The sequence below is a fragment of the Canis aureus genome, chromosome 1, assembly GCF_053574225.1.
Source record: "Canis aureus isolate CA01 chromosome 1, VMU_Caureus_v.1.0, whole genome shotgun sequence".
In the NCBI taxonomy this organism is placed as follows: domain Eukaryota; kingdom Metazoa; phylum Chordata; class Mammalia; order Carnivora; family Canidae; genus Canis; species Canis aureus.
In genome coordinates, this window is record NC_135611.1 from 99,942,530 (window position 1) to 99,957,531 (window position 15,002).

Genomic DNA, 15,002 nt, shown 5'->3' on the forward strand with positions numbered 1-15,002 from the left:
GAGGGTCCAAGAACAGATTTTATTGCAGGCACCCTCGGGCGAGGTTCCACGACTCACGGGGGAAAGAGAGTGAGTCGAGGAAGTCGTGCCAAGACAACGTGGTAGGGGGTTTACATAACGTTGTAAGGCAGAACGGTTTCCTATTGGTTGGCTCATATGCAAAGGAAGGATTGCAATCCAACCAGTCAGAGTGACCCTCACTATGCAAAGGAAGGATTGCAATTCGACCAGTCAAAGGTGACTTCCTCCTCTGGGGTTTGAAGGGCATTGGGTTCGGTTGGGGAAGTCCAAAGGAGAGGTGTAAAGGTCTGCTCAAGCTGTCGTCCCAAGTGGAGGTGGTGACAGGAACCTCAGCCATTTTGGCGTATCCGCCATCTTGAGGAGTTTCTCTTCCCGCCTGGCCCCAACACATAGAATTAACATTCTAACAAATTTTCTTTCTCATTTTTCTTGGTCTGTTCTTCATTTTCACTTTTCTAGTTTCCCACCTCTCCCCCTGCTATTGGGCGCTCTATCTCAAATAAATAAAATCTTTAAAAAACATGAAAATCCTTTGAAACCTCCCTTTTCCTTAACTCCCCCAACTCCCAAGTATATAATCAGCCGCCCCTCACAACCTCGTAGCAGCTCTTTCTGCTCAAGGGTCCTCTCCCAGTGCTTTAACAAAACACCTTTTTTTTTTTTTTTGCAAAGACGTTGCAAGAATTTTTTCTTGGTCCTCAGTTACCTCATCCCACCAAACCTCACCTATATTCTAAAACTACCTCACTCACAAGTGGTTTTTAGATCTTCAACGGCCATTCCTTTCTCCTCCAGGCGCCTCTTGGAGAAGGGTCCAACTGGGAAAGTGGAAGATTCACAAGACGGCAGGATTTTCTTGGGGCTCTAGATTGACCAAATTTGAAACTACCCAGCTCCAGCCCCTACCAACGGCCAACCACTACTCACACGCAGGGCCTTCCTGCCAACTCCCCGCAGCACAGGGGCTAGTCTGGGAAGGAATCTGGCAGGGGCGCTGGAGGCAAAGGCGCCCCCCGCCCCCACCAGGTGCGGCAGATGGTCACCGACGCCCTCGGGGTCGACGGCGGCCGCACACACCTCCGTTAGCCTCCACCACCGCCCCTCGCCCTCCAAAAGCTCTCACCAGGTCGCCCTGCCCAGGATTTGGGAAGCCCCCGCTTTCCGTGTCCTCCGCGCGCAGTCGTGAACGACCCACACTGCCCTGCCGATCTGATGCGCTTGTGCCCCAGAACCTGTGCCCACAGAGGCCGAATTCTCCCGCCAACCCCTAAAGAAGCGCCCAAACCCCGGGGTAACAAGTTGCCAGGCGGAGCCTGAGAGAAACGGGGTGCGTCGCCCGCTCAGTGGCTCAGGACAGCGAGGCCCGTACCTGCAGGCCTGTACCAAGCCCACTCTCACGGGCGGCAGCTAACCTGGCAGTCCCGGATGGTCCCGGGAGAAGCGTCTTCCCGGGGAGCCCACTGCCGGGGCGCCAAGCGGCGCGGCGGTTCACTCCGCAAACATCGGGGAACCGTTGCGCAGAGCTGTAGAAGCGCGGGGACTGCCGAGGGAGGCGCTGGGCACGCGCTGCGGGGATTCCCGGGAAGTGTCGCGCAGAGCCGTAAAGGCTGTGGTTCCGACGAGCGAGACGCCGGGTTCAGGCACACATTCCTTTGCCTCGTCGCGCAGCGCCGTGAAAGCGGCGGGAGGACGAGGGAAGCGCTCAGCTCGGGAGCTGGGACTCGGGAAGAGTCGCGCAGGTAAGAGCTGCCGGCCCCACAAGGCAGGTGGCCCCTCTGCCGCTTCGCGTCTGCCTGGTCGCCCCTGAGGAATTCTGAGTTTGCCCCAGCTCCGGGCCTTCTCGGTGGCGGTTAGTGCCGGGCTGATCGAGGATGTGGTGTTGGTGGGTGGAGCGGCTGCTTCCGCGAGCCGGGGAGGGGTCTAGCGGTGTTCGGGAACTTGGGCCATTAGGAATATGTGTTTGGCGATGAGATACAACCTCACACCAGTGAGAATAGGGAAAATTAACAAGGCAGGAAACAACAAATGTTGGAGAGGATGTGGAGAAGGGGGAACCTCTTGCACTGTTGGTGGGAATGTGAACTGGTGCAGCCACTCTGGAAAACTGTGTGGAGGTTCCTCAAAGAGTTAAAAATAGATCTGCCCTACGACCCAGCAATTGCACTGCTGGGGATTTACCCCAAAGATTCAGATGCAATGAAACGCCGGGACACCTGCACCCCGATGTTTCTAGCAGCAATGGCCACAATAGCCAAACTGTGGAAGGAGCCTCGGTGTCCATCGAAAGATGAATGGATAAAGAAGATGTGGTTTATGTATACAATGGAATGTTACTCAGCCATTAGAAACGACAAATACCCACCATTTGCTTCCACATGGATGGAACTGGAGGGTATTATGCTGAGTGAAGTAAGTCAATCGGAGAAGGACAAACAGTGTATGTTCTCATTCATTTGGGGAATATAAATAATAGTGAAAGGGAATATAAGGGAAGGGAGAAGAAACGTGTGGGAAATATCAGAAAGGGAGACAGAACATAAAGACTCCTAACTCTGGGAAACGAACTAGGGGTGGTGGAAGGGGAGGAGGGCGGGGGGGAGGGGTGAGTGGGTGACGGGCACTGAGGGGGACACTTGACGGGATGAGCGCTGGGTGTTATTCTGTATATTCGTAAATTGAACACCAATAAAAATTATTTTATTAAAAAAATATTAGCAAAGAGAAAAAAAGAATATGTGTTTGGGCCAGGATTGGGCTGTGTCTGCAGGTGAGACCGTTTGGGATGCTGAGTAGGAATCCACGAGGAGGGCAGCCTGGGTGGCTCAGCGGTTTAGCGCCGCCTTCGGCCCAGGGCATGATCCTGGAGACCCGGGATCAAGTCCCACGTCGGGATCCCTGCATGGAGCCTGCTTCTCCCTCTGCCTATGTCTCTGCCTCTCTCTGTGTGTCTCTCATGAATAAATAAATAAAATCTTAAGAAAAAGGAATCCACGAGGATACGGGGGGTGGAGAGAGTTGCTGTGACTCTGGCAGGTAAAGGAATCCAAGAGGATACGGGGGTGGAGAGAGGTGCTGTGACTCCGGCAGGTGGGTCAGGTGATGGGACAGGAGGTTCGTGAGTATACGAGAGCCATAAACCGCTGACGTTCCTCTTTGACCGGTCAAAAAAGCAGTATATTTCACATGTGGAGCTGCAGCAAGCATTTAAAGTAGATAAAAACACGTTTATTTCAGCATGTGTGCAAAATCCAAATTTGTTTTTAAAGAAAGAATATTTTGCCCCTATTAGGCCCCTATTTTGGCTAAAGCTGTGAGGGAATATGTTCACTCTCTTCTTTGATGGATATTTGGGGATTCCAGGGATTTGGCCTAAATTTGCCAGCTTTGGGCTAAAGTAAAGCAGTTAGGTTCACCAGGCAGTGTGTACAAAGAGCTCAGAGTTGAGGAAGATGGCGAGTGCCTAGGTCAGATAGTGTGCTCATTTTCCGAAGAGAAAACTGCTTCAAAATAGAGGCTGAACACAATCGGACATGTGGCTCGACCAGTTTACAGTTCACAGACCACTTAACACGTTTCTGTGAAGATTTGTTTTCCATTTATTTTCACCGTCATTATTCTTCACCTGATTATAAATAATAGAATCCAGTAGGATAGTTGGGGATAAAATTTTACTGATGACATTATTAAAACAATAGTTTAAGGATGTAATGGAAGTAAAGACCCCCTTTCCCGCTTTACAATAGATACTAATAAGAATAGAAATAAACAACCTGAAATAAGACTTATTTTAGGAAAACTATGAACAGTGTAGCCTGAATGGCTCAGTGGTTGAGAGTCTGCCTTCAACTCAGGGCGTGATCCTGGAGTCGGGGAATGGGGCCCCTCATTGGGCTCCCCTTGGGAAACCTGCTTCTCCCTCTGCCTGTGTCTTTGCCTTTGTCTCTTTTTCTCTCATGAATAAATAAGTAAATAAATCTTAAAAAAAAAAATGTGAACACTGCAGAAAAATGTAAACCTTAACTAGAAAGACACCCTAACTGTATGTAGGGAGAAACATCAGCTATCAGTTCACAGGACCAAAAAATAAATAAGGATCTAAAATAGCTAACATAAAGTAGATTTTATGCACAAATATTGATTTTAACACTGTGATAGGAAGATAATACCATCTTCTTAAGTGCATGTGAAACATTCATATAACTAATAATACACTTTTTTTTTTTTTTTAACTTATTCATGAGAGACACAGGCAGAGGAGGAAGCAGGCTCCCTGTGGGGAGCCCAATGCAGGACTCCATCCCAGGACCCTGGGATCACGACCTAAGCCAAAGGCAGACACTGGGCCACCCTGGTGCCCCTAATAACATACATTTCAAAGAAAAAAGTAATTTCCAAAGAATAAGAGTACTCTTTTACCCAAACTAGAAATTAATTTTTCAAATGACATATACCTGGAATTTAAGAAGCTTCCAAAAATAAACTCATCCAAAGAAAAAAATGCAAAATGATATTGCAAATTTTATTTTATTTTATTTTTTATTTAAAAAAAATTTTTTTTTAAATTTATTTATTTATGATAGTCACACACACAGAGAGAGAGAGAGAGAGGCAGAGACACCCAGGGATCCCGATATTGCAAATTTTAAAAGAAAATTGATAAAGCACAAAATGTCAAAAACTACAATACACACTTAAAGCAATTAAATTTTTATAGCCTTAAATTTTTTTTATAGCCTTAAATTTTTTTTTTTAAGATTTTATTTATTCATGAGAGACACAGAGAGAGAGGCAGAGACACAGGCAGAGGGAGAAGCAGGCTCCATGCAGGGAGCTCGATATGGGTCCTGATCCCGGGACTCCCAAGATCGCGCCCTGGGCCAAAGGCAGGCGCTAAACAGCTGAGCCACCCAGGGATCCCCAAAATTCTTTTTTTTTTTTTAAGATTTTATATTTATTCATGACAGACACACAGAGAAAGAGAGGCAGAGACACAGGCAGAGGGAGAAGCAGGCTCCATGCAGGGAGCCCGATGTGGAAATTGATCCGGGGTCTCCAGGATCACACCCCAGGCTGAAGGTGGCGATAAACCGCTGGGCCACCGGGGCTGCCCATCCTTAAATTCTTAAGACAATAAGAAAGAGAACTAAGATTTCAGTTTAGGAGAAAAAAAACCCAACAAAGTAAACCAGAACAAAACAGAAGAGAATAAATTATATTATTAAATAAATTAATAAATTATAAAAGTAAATAGCAAAATTAATAAGGCTTAAAAGAGAAATGAAAAGTATATAAGTGAATAATAAGTAAAAAATGAAGTGCAATAAAAAATGAAGTGCAATAAAAACCAAAATAGTCCAACCACTCACCATAATTTAAGAAAAAAAATGAAGAAATGAAGAAAAATATAAGAAGTGACCAGGAGAAATAGCTGTGAAAGAGGAAGTTTTAACGGTAAACTACTTTCACAATTCTGTTTTTTAAAAAAGACTGATTTATATGAGGGAGAGAGAGTCCCAGGCAGTCTCTGCCCTGAACTGAACTGGAACTTGATCCCACCACCCCAGAAACATTACCTGAGCCAAAATCAAGAGTTGAAGGCTTAACTGACTCTTAACCCTCTTAACCCAGACATCTCTATTTTTACAATTTTGTGTAAAATAATAAAATGAGAGTAAAAATAAAGCTTTGATAAATTAGTAGATTCCTAGGAAAATCCATTTATCTAAATTGACAAGTTATGGTGAAAAGCATAAATTTATAAACAGATTTTGTTAGAAGAAATGTAACCTCTTACCAAACAGCATCAGTCACAGAAAGTTTCACAGAATTCTACCAAGAAGATGGAAAAGCTTTAGCTTTTCCACATAAAATATTTGGGCCGGGGGATCCCTGGGTGGCGCAGCGGTTTGGCGCCTGCCTTGGGCCCAGGGCGCGATCCTGGAGACCCGGGATCGAATCCCACGTGGGGCTCCCGGTGCATGGAGCCTGCTTCTCCCTCTGACTGTGTCTCTGCCTTTCTCTCTCTCTGTGTGACTATCATAAGTAAAAAATAATAAAATAAATAAAATAAAATAAAATAAAATAAAATAAAATAAAATAAAATAAAATAAAATAAAATATTTGGGCCAAAAGCTGAAGGAAAATATACAAAAAGAACTGTAGACAAATCTCAGTAATGAATATTGATTTAAAAAATTTAAATATTGGCAAAACCCAACAGTATATTAAAATAAAATCTCACCATGTTGAATTCATCCAGAAATGCCAGGACACCTCAATATTTGGAATTGAATTATCATAACTAATCATATACATAGATCTAAGGAAAAATGTCATAGAATTTCTCCTCGAAGCACTTGAAAAGATCTTTTACAAAGTCCAACATCCATTTCCTTTTTTTTTTTTGGTGGGGCTTGAACTCAAGACCCTGAGATCAAGACCTAAGCTGAGATCAAGAATCTGAGACCCAACAGAACCATCCAAGCGCCCCTCAACACCCATTTCTAACTTAAAAAAAAGATCACTGCAATAAGTATTGATATATCCCAGGCCTAAGACAATTAGGAATTAATGTAATTATGTAAAACAATAGAAACCTTTTCTTAAGTTCAGAATCAAAGCAAGTATGTTATCTTTTTACTTTTGTCATTAGCCAGTGATATCAGTGAGAAAATAATGAGTTGTATAAATTTAGAAAGAAGTGAAACTATTTGCAGAAGAAATAAAATATATCTAAAAATTTCAACAGTCAATTAAAAAAATCCTGAGTGATGCATCAGGATTTTATTTTATTTTATTTTATTTTATTTATTTATTTTTTTGCATCAGGATTTTAAATACATAAAATTAATAGCCTTCATTTTATTTGAAACATATGTTATGACAATAAGGGAAATCTCAAGATATTTTTTGAAAAGAGAAAACACTTAAAACCAGAATGTGAAAATGTATAAGAAGAAAACTTAAATAGACTTTGTCAAATGCTGTTGTAAAGATACCACTTCTTTCCAAGTTGATATAGAACTTTAACATAATTCCCCAAACAAGCAAACAAGGTTTCATGTTGGAGATAAAAGCTGAATTTGCAAAAAATTTAACAATTAAAAAGCTGGAAATCTTGAAAAGGACAGACAAGTGAAGGAGGTTTTGCTAACAACATAGGCTAGATTCTAAATAATTGTAACATTATAGAGCTAGAGTATGAATAGACAAGGGGAATAAAGCATAAGTTCTAGAAATGGACTGAAGTATATTTGGACAGTGTATATGAACTATGCCATAAAAAATCACTGGGGAAAAGATGAATTCTTTAATATAATTGGGACAAGATAACCATTTTGATAAAGATAAAATTGAGTCCATACTTGACAACATAAACCAAAACAAATTCCAAGTATGTTAGAAATCTGAATGGCAGCCCGGGTGGCTCAGTGGTTTACCGCCGCCTTCAGCCCAGGGCCTGATCCTGGACACCCAGGATCGAGTCTCACGTCAGGCTCCCTGCATGGGGCCTGCTTCTCCCTCTGCCTGTGTCTCTACCTCTCTCTTTCTCTCTCCTCTCTGTATTCTCATGAATAAATTAAAATTTTTTTTAAATCTTAAAAAAAAAAGTCTAAATGGGAGAAACAGATCCATGCAATTACTAGGAGAAAAAGAGAATTCTTTCATAGCATGAGTATGGGTGAGGACCTTTTAGTAAGGGGCACCTCGTAGCTCAGTGGTTGACTGTCTACCTTAGGTTCAGGTCATGATTCCAGAGTCCTGGGATCGAGGGCCACATTGCACTTCCTGCAGGGAGCCCACTTCTCTCTCTGCCTGTGTCTTTCCCTCTCCTTCTTTGTCTCTCATGAATAAATAAATAAAATCTTTTAAAAATCTTTTAAAAGATAATTAAAAATGCAACTGATTAAAAAACACTATGGCAAAAATATAATCAGAATAAGATAATGAATTTGGAACAATATTTGCAATTTACTTCACAAAGGGCTAACACACTAATCTATAAAAAGTTTCTTAAAATTTTCATGTTTTATTTTTATTTTTTTAAAGATTTTATTTATTCATTCATGAGAGACAGAGAGAGAGAGAGAGAGAGAGGCAGAGACACACAGGCAGAGGGAGAGGCAGGCTCCATGAGGGGAGCCTGATGTGGGACTCAATCTTGGGACTCCAGGATCATGCCCTGGGCCGAAGGCAGGCGCTAAACCGCTGAGCCACCCAGGGATCCCTTCATTTGTTTTCTAATTGAATATTATTAACATATAGTTTTGTTTCAGGTGTACAATATTCAGTAATTCTATATATTACTCTGCTCATTATAATTGTCTCTTCATCTCCTTCACCTATTTGACCCATCTCTCCCCCCACGTCCTCTCTGGCAAACACCAGCTCTCTATATTTGAGTCTTTTTGCCTCTTTTGATTTCTTAAATTCACATAACAAAGTTATATGGTTTTTGTCTTTCTCTGAGTATATTTTATTTAGCTTTATACTTTTGGATCCATTCATGTTGCAGATGGCAAGATTTTATTCTTTTTTATGGCTGAGTATTATTCCATTGTGTGTGTGTGTGTGTGTGTGTGTGTGTGTGTGTATGCCACATCATCTTTATCCATTCACCTATGAATTGACACTTGGGTTGTTTCCATATTTTGGTTATTGTAAATAATGCTACAGTAAACATAGGGGTACATATTTCTTTTTGGATTTGAGTTTTCATTTTCTTGGGGTAAATACCAGTAGTGGAATTACTGGATTATGTGATAGCTCTGTTTTTAACTTCTTGAGGAACCTCCATACTGTTTTCCATAGTGGCTACACCAATCTGCATTCCTACCAACAGTGCACAAGGGTTGCCTCTTCTCCACACCTTTCCAGCACTTATTTCTATGTGATTTTAGCCATTCAGAAAGTTATGAGGTGATGTTGTAGTTTTGATTTGCATTTCTCTCATGAATGATGAGCATCTTTCATGTTCTGCTGGCCATCTGCATGTCTTCTTTGGGTAAATGTTTATGTCTTTTGGACTTTTTTAATTGGATTTTTTTATTGTTGTCTTTTTTGTGTTGAGTTGTATAAGTTCTTTATATATTGTGGATATTAGCCCCTTATCAGATATATTTTTGCAAGTATCTTCTCTCATTTAGTGGGTTGTCTAATTTTAGTTTTGTTGGTGGTTTCCTTCACTGAGCCAAAGTGCTTTTCATTTGGGTGTAGTCCAAGTACTTTAATTTTTATTTTGTTTCCCTTAGCAAAAGAGATATACTAGAAAAATCTTTCTATGACTGTTATCCAAGTGATTACTGTCTATGTTGTCTTCCAGGAATTTTATGGTTTCAGGCCTCATATTTAGGTCCCTACTCTATCTTAAGTTTAATTTTTTGTGTGGTGTAAGAATGTGGTCCAGTTTCATTCTATTGTATGAAGCTGTCCCATTTTCCCAACACCATTTGTTGAAGAAGACTGTCCATTTTCCATTGTATATTCTTTTCTTCTATGTTGAAGATTAATTGACCGCATAATTGTGGGTTTATTTCTGGGTTCTTTATTCTGTTCCATTGATCTGTTTTTGTGCCAGTATCATTCTGATTTGATTACTACAGCTTTGTATATAACTTGAGGTCCAGAACAGTGATGCCCCCAGCTTTGCTTTTCTTTTTCAAAATTGCTTTGGTTATTTGGGGTCTTTTGTGGTTCCATACAAATTTTAGTATGGTTTGTTTAGCTTTGTGAAAAATGCTGTTCATGTTTTGATAGGGCTTGTATTAAACATGTAGATAACTTTGGGTGGTAGGGACATTTTATTTTTTAAAGATTTTATTTTATTTATTCATGCGAGGCAGAGAGAGAGAGAGAGAGAGAGAGAGAGGGGCAGAGACACAGGCAGAGGGAGAAGCAGGCTCCATGCAGGGAGCCCAACATGGGACTCGATCGCGGGTCTCCAGGATCATGCTCTGGGCTGAAGGCGATGTTAAACCACTGGGCCACCAGGACTGCCTGTTAGGGACATTTCAAGAGTATTTGTTTTTCCAATTCATGGACATGAAATTCTTTTCATTTGTGTCATTTTCAATTCTTTTCATCAGTGTTTTATATTTTTAGAGTACAGATAGGTTAAGGTTATTTTTAGGTATTTTATTATTTTTAGTGCAATTGTAAATGGGATTGCTTTCTTAATTTCTCTTTCTGCTATTTCATTATTAAATGTATAGAAATGCAGCATTTCTGTATGTTGATTTTGTATCTGATGATTTTACTGAATTCGTTTATCAGTTCTAGCAGTTTTTTTGTGAAGTAATTTGGGTTTTCTATACATAATATGTCAGTTGCAAATAGTGACAGTTCTATTTCTTCCTTACCAGTCTGGATGCCTTTTATTTCTTGTCTGATTGCTGTGGCTAGGACTTCTAGTACTTTGTGGAATATGAGTTGTGAGAATGGACATCCTTGACTTGTTCCTGACCTTTGGGGGTGTTCTCAGTTTTTCAGCATTGTATATGTTAGCTGTTTTTAAAATATATATCTATTATTGAGATATGTGCTTTCTAAACCTATTTTGTTAAGTGTTTTTTTTTTTTTTAATTTTTATTTATTTATGATAGTCACAGAGAGAGAGAGAGAGGCAGAGACACAGGCAGAGGGAGAAGCAGGCTCCATGCACCGGGAGCCCGATGTGGGATTCGATCCCGGGTCTCCAGGATCGCGCCCTGGGCCAAAGGCAGGCGCCAAACCGCTGCGCCACCCAGGGATCCCATGTTAAGTGTTTTTTATCTTGAATGGGTTTTTTACTTCACCAGCTGCTTTTTTTGCATTTAATGTACTGGACATGATTTTTTTTTTTTTTTTTTGGTATAGTCATGATTTTTATTCTTTGTGTTGTATCACATTGATTGATTTGCAAATATTGAACCATCCTTGCATCCCAGGAATAAGTTCCACTTGATCATGGTGAATGACATTTTTGATGTATTCTTTGTTCCATTTGCTATTATTTTATTGAGGATTTTTGCATCTGTTGTCAAAGATATATCGCTTGTAGTGTTGTTTTTTTAAGTGTCTTCATCTAGTTTGGTATTAGGGTGATGCTGGCCACATATAATGCACTTGGAAGCTTCTCTTTCCCTTTGTTTTTGGAATAGTTTGAGAAAATAGGTATTCTTTAAATGGTAGAATTTCCCCACGAAGCCATTTCTTCCTGGACTTTTGTTTGTTGGGAATTCTTTGATTACTGATTCAATTTCATTGCTAGTAATTGGTCTGTTCAAATTTTCTATTTCTTCCTCACTCAGTTTTGGGAGGTTATATATTTCGAGGAATTTATCCATTTATTTTGCGTTGCTCAATTTGTTGGCATATATACTTTTTTGATAGTAGTCTCTTAGAATCCGTTGTATTTCTATGGTATTGGTTATTTTCCCTCTCTGGTTTAGTTTATTTGCCCTCCTTTTTTAAGTTCCTCCCCTTGTTGAGTCTGGCTAAAGGTTTATCAGTTTTGTTGTTTTCAAAGAACCAGGTCCTGGTTTCACTGATCTGTTGCTTTTCTATTTTGTTTATTTCTGTTCTTTTATTGTTTTCCTCCTTCTACTGGGTTTAGGCTCTGTACTTCTTTTTCTAGGTCTTTTAGGTATAAAGTTAGATTGTTGAGTTTTTTGTTTTGTTTTTGTTTTTGAGTTAGGTCTGTATTGCTATGATTTCTTAGAACAAGTTTTCCTGCATCCCAAAGATGCAGGACTCATTGTGTTTTTATTTTCATTTGTCTCCATGTATCGTTTTATTTCATCTTTGATAATCTTGGTTGACCCATTTATTGCTTAGTAGCTTGTTATTTAACTTCCATGTATATTTGTTCTTTCCATATATTTTCTTGTGGTTGATTTCTAGTTTCATAGCATTTTGGTTGGAAAAGATGCATGATACAATTTTAGTATTTTTGAATTTGTTGAGACATGTTTTGTGGCCTGACATGACTGACTATTCAAGGGTCTGTTCTCTGTGCACTTAGGGGGGGGGGGGGAATGTATTCTAGCTTAGTATGGAATGTTCTGTATATATCTGTTAGATCTGTCTAGTGTGTCATTCAAACCCATTCTTTCTTGTTGATTTTTTTTTAAGATTTTATTTATTCATGAGAAACAGAGAGAGAGAGAGAGAGAGGGAGAGGCAGAGGCACAGGCAGAGGGAGAAGCAAGCTCCATGCAGGGAGCCTGACGTGAAACTCGATCCTGGGTCTCCAGGATCAGGCCCTGGGCTGAAGGTGGCGTTAAACCACTGAGCCACCCGGGCTGCCTTGATTTTCTGTTTCTATGATCTATTCATTAATGTAAGTGGAGTGTTATAGTTCCCTACTATTTCTGTATTACTATCAATTTTTTGCTTTATGTTTGTTAATAGTTGCTCTATGTATTTGGGTGCTCCTGTTGGATGCATAAATATTTATTGTTACAGCTTCTTGTGGGGTTGTTCCCTTTATGATTGTGTAGCATCCTCTTTTTTTTTATTAAAAGATATATTTACTTATTTTAGAGAAAGAGTACACACGTGTGTGAGGGGTGGTGGGGGTGGGGAAGAGAATCTTCAAGAAGACTCTCCACTGAGTGTGGAGCCTGAAATGGGGCTCAATCCCAGGACCTCGAGATCATGACCTGAACCAAAATCAAGATTCTGCATCTCAACCAACTGAACCACCCAGGCACTCCTCTTTGTTTCTTGTCTTTATTTTAAAGTATATTTTGTCTATAGAAGTATTGCTATCTCAGCTTTCTTTTAGCTTTTGTTTGCATGAAAATTGCTTTTTCATCCCTTCACTTTCAACATATATTTGTCTCTGCTTCTGAAATGAGTCTCTTTTTTTTTTTTAAGATTTTATTTATGAGACACACAGAGAGAGAGAGAGAGACAGAGACAGAGAGACAGAGGCAGAGACACAGGCAGAGGGAGAAGCAGGCTCCATGCAGGGAGCTTGACGTGGGACTTGATCCCAGGTCTCCAGGATCACGCCCTGGGCCAAAGGCAAGCGCTCAACTGCTGAGCCACCCAGGGATGAAATGAGTCTCTTGTCGGCAAGTATAGATTTGTCTTGCTATTTTTTATCCATTCTGTAACCCCATGTCTTGAATGTTTAGTTTCTTTACATTCCAAGTAATTACTGATTGGTATGTACTTATTGCCATTTTGTTACTTGCTTTATGGTTGTTTTAGTAATTCTTCTATTGCTCTTTTCTCATGGTTTGCTTTCTTTAGTGATATACTTGGGATTCCTTTTTCTTTATTTTTTGCATATGAATTACAAGTTTTTGATTTGTGGTTACCATTATAGTTGTGTACATGACATATTCTGCACATAGCAGTCTCTATTAAGTTGATGGTTGCCTAAATTTGAATTCTAAAAGCACTAAATTTTTACTTCTCTTTCTCCCATGTTTCAGGTATATAGTGTCATACCTTGCATCTTTTTGTGAATCCCTTGACTGATTTTTATAGATATGCTGAATTTTATTGCTTTTGTGCTTCTTAATTTTCTTCCTCCTGCTTATGGTCTTTCCTTTCCCACTCACATAGTCCCCTTTAATATGTCTTGTAAGGCTAGTTTAGTGGCAATGAATTCTTTTAATATGTTTGTCTAGTAAATTCTTAATCTTTCCTATCCTTAATGGCAGACTTGGCATTAAGTCACTGTGAAGTGGTGCTGGCTTCTATTGGGGTTGTTTGCACACTGCCATGCTTGTGGCGCTGCTTTGAATGGACTCTGGTAACGATATTTTGGAGGCTGGGAATCTGCAGAACATGGGGGTAGGGTGCAGTGCCCTTAAAGTCTCTGCCAGTCTGCTGTGTGAGGCGAACTGCAGCCACCTAGGAAGCCTGTGGAGGCGGAGATGGAAGGGGTGAGTCCACAGAAGGACACGGGCCAGCCTGCACTGTTAGGAAGCTAGAGAGTATTCAACTGCGCTGGGTCCCATAGATGTCCCTGTATCTACGCTGTGGGTTTGGATGTTGGATGACACTCACCAGCTCCTTTGCTCTTGAAGACATCTTCCAAAGATTCCTGCCCCTCAAGCACCCACTCTGAGATTAGTAAATCTTCCTGTATTCTCCAGGCATTTTTGGAACTGCTGAGTCTGTGCTGTATCTCAGTGGGGTTGTTTGTTGTGCTTTTTTTTTTTTTTTAACACTTTATTTATTCATTCATGAGAGACACACACACAGGCAGAGACACAAGCAGAGGGAGAAACAGGCTCCACGCAGGGAACCCGACGTGGGACTCAATCCCGGGTCTCCAGGATCAGGCCCTGGGCTGAAGGCAGCACTAAACCCCTGAGCCACCCAGGCTGCCCAGTTGTGCTGTCTCTTTAAGGGCAGAGATTCAGTTTACTTTTACTGTCCTGCTCTCCCAGAGCCTAGGTCACTGGTTCTTAAAATTTTAGATGCTAAGGCCCACTGGTTGAAAGAACTTGCTAAATCAGGCCCCCTTGGTCTTTTGAGTCAAATGGTAAGAGGATTTGTCGTCTTTGGGCAGGTTCTCATGTCTGAGGTGCCTGGAGGGAGCATCTGCTTTATTCCTCTCTCTACGCCCTTGGCACCCTTCTGTGGACAGTCCTATGGGTCTGTTTGGCTCTAGACCGCAAGTCCACCTTCCTGCCCTCCTCAATGTGATCTCTTCTCTACATTTAGCTGTGGAGCGCCTATTCTGTCAGGCTTCAGTCACTTTCCGGGTTATTTACACTAATGCAGGTATTACCTAGTTGCATGCATGGGGCGAGGTGAGCCCAGGATCCTCCAATTCCACCATCTTCCCAGAAGTCGTGAAATGCAGATTTTTTATTGCTTTTGTATTATGCAACTTTACCAACCTTTTTAGTTCCAATAGTTTTTTCCATAGTCTGTAGAGTTTTCTGTATTAAGATCATATCACCTGTATAGAGACAGTTTTACTTCTTGTTTTCTAATTTGGATGCCTTTTTTTCTTACCTGATTTTTTGGCTCAG

The 15,002-nt window shown here is 40.9% G+C and overlaps 2 long non-coding RNA genes across 3 annotated transcripts in view; one reads left to right on the forward strand and one right to left on the reverse strand.

Annotated features, from left to right (window-relative positions):
- LOC144321930 (uncharacterized) lies at positions 1-1,608 on the reverse strand. The gene is made up of 3 exons (XR_013387432.1): positions 1,434-1,608; positions 774-839; positions 1-397 (listed from the first exon to the last, which is right to left on the reverse strand). It is a non-coding gene; the product is annotated as an uncharacterized LOC144321930 (long non-coding RNA).
- A 19-nt stretch (positions 1,609-1,627) lies between these two features.
- The window catches only part of LOC144321950 (uncharacterized), a 78,630-nt gene continuing 65,255 nt past the window's right edge, over positions 1,628-15,002 (forward strand). For both annotated transcript variants that reach the window (XR_013387502.1, XR_013387504.1), the window contains exon 1: positions 1,628-1,760. This is a non-coding gene — a long non-coding RNA (uncharacterized LOC144321950). The remainder of the gene's footprint in view (positions 1,761-15,002) is intronic.